The 2,080-nt window shown below is 40.7% G+C and overlaps 1 pseudogene; it reads right to left on the bottom strand.

Annotated features, from left to right (window-relative positions):
• Nucleotides 1-631: 631 nt before the first annotated feature.
• On the bottom strand, nt 632-1,629 carry LOC138849780 (eukaryotic translation initiation factor 2 subunit 3 pseudogene; annotated as a pseudogene).
• Nucleotides 1,630-2,080: the final 451 nt, after the last annotated feature.

Raw genomic sequence — 2,080 nt, 5'->3', positions numbered from 1 at the left:
CAGTCGTGCACCACTTGCTGATGAGAATACATCCTGAGAAATTGTTAGGCAATTTCATCATCGTGCAAGCATCTTAGAGAGTTCTTACGCAGATGAAGGTGTCTACAATAAAACTACGTGATATAATCTAACGGGACCGTCATCATTTGTGTGGTCCACCATTGACTGAAATGTCATTTAAATGGCACACAACCATCCCTAAGACAGAAAAGCTCATCAAACAGTGATTTGCTGAAAGGAGGCCATGGAGGCCCTCTGAAGCCTCCAGAGAGAGCCAATGACAATGACTATTTGATGAGAAGGGTAGAACTTAAGCTGAGTGTTGGTGTTTGTGTGAAAAACTAAGAAGAAAACTATTTGAAGCAGATAAAGTGGTATGTGTGATACACTAAAGACCAGTTGGAACAAGCACTTTCTTTCGAATGCGGCGATGATGCACAAATCTGGACATGTTAGCCAGTTAACTTCTGCTAAGTTGTACATTAAACCATCAATATGCCAATTTTGCTCTTTATTAAAGATTGCTGTTTAAGTAGTAGAGGTTAAATTTTTGTCACAAGAAAAGAATAACCTGAACACTTCTATTAAAGTAATGAACTATGAAATTTATTCCTTGGTTTTAATTCAAAAATATGCCCTAAGTTACTAAGAGAAATTCTGACTTCATTCAAATGTAGTATTTAACTGTGCTTTCTCCGTCGTCATCCACAGTTGGCCTGATGGTCACCCGTCTTCTTATCTGGCCCCAACCAATTAAATGCCAGTGTTTCTCGACTCCTTGCCCAAGGGCAATTTTTTTCTCCTGCTTCTGTGCACACAGGATTAGTGAGAATCCCGAGTCTGCCTTGACTGCTCTGACTCTCCCTCCTGTAGACAGGGATCTACGTTCACCACTCGCACTCCATCCTTGGGTAGCTTTTGTGCCTTCGCTGTTTTTTATCTCCTTCTGTACATACACCTAGAAACCATCTATGTAGAAAATTAGAAATTTCCAGTTCTGTGAGGCTCTCTGGCAAAGCGCCAACTGCACTGAGCACCTGCCCCACCCTTCTGTCAGTTCAGCACAAAGCAGGGTCAACTTTTATTCCAATGCTAGCCAGTAAGACTGTCTAGAGCAGCATACTGAAAATCATTGTGTTTTGCAAAACAATGATGGAATTTTTGAAAAGATTGGTTTATACATGAGTTTTGCATCATTATCTTTGGAAACAATACCAGGTCCAATTTCTCTTTCCTGGCCCACCTTTAAAACTCCTTTTAAAATACTACCACCAGCTACAATCCCTTTAAGGACATCAACCTCATAGCCAAGTTTGCTAATATCAAATGACCTAATAAACCAGAGATCTGAAGTGAAGCCTCTTGGAGGTACTGGAATTTTCTTTACTATATATACTCATAGACCACTTCAATATTGTAGTTCAACTGAGCAGAAATTGGGATAAGGGAGTTCCTTCTGCCACTGTGCCTTGCACAAATGCAAGGATCTTTCACACTCTTCTTTAGCCTGATTTTTTTATCAAATCCATTTTGTTTTGTAGAATCAAAATATGTTTCAGTTTCATAATTTCTGTGGCATCTAGGTGTTCAGATGTCTGAGGCTGAGGACAAGATTCATTACCATCTATCAACAGAGGAGCTGTTTCCATCACTGCTACACCATTCAGCATAGTAGCCGTCCAAGTATCATGACCGGGACAGACAGAAAAAGAAACTTGTCTAGCTGACTGGAGTGCGTACATAATCAAATGTATGTATAGTTATCCTTGATGTCCACGAGAGACTGTTTCAGGATTTTCTCCATCGAATACTGCAGCATCATCTTCCTCCACTAGCACCTTAGCATTCACATAGCCACGCTGGATAGTACTATTTCTTTCCAGTTCATTTTTGAACCTGTCAGTGTGAATGCCAGAAATAGCTTTCCCAACTGTGGGTTTCCCATGAGCAACATGACTAATGGTAGCTATGTTAATGGTGGCTAGCCTGTTAGTAATTTCTCGTGACAGTGGAGTCAACTGAGAAACATCCAATGCAGCCAGATCCTAACAAAGATGTGGCTGCCCCAGCATCATCCCAA

The sequence above is a fragment of the Oryctolagus cuniculus genome, chromosome 5 (genome assembly GCF_964237555.1).
Source record: "Oryctolagus cuniculus chromosome 5, mOryCun1.1, whole genome shotgun sequence".
NCBI classification, from domain to species: domain Eukaryota; kingdom Metazoa; phylum Chordata; class Mammalia; order Lagomorpha; family Leporidae; genus Oryctolagus; species Oryctolagus cuniculus.
This window is presented reverse-complemented; position numbering and strand designations above follow the sequence as displayed.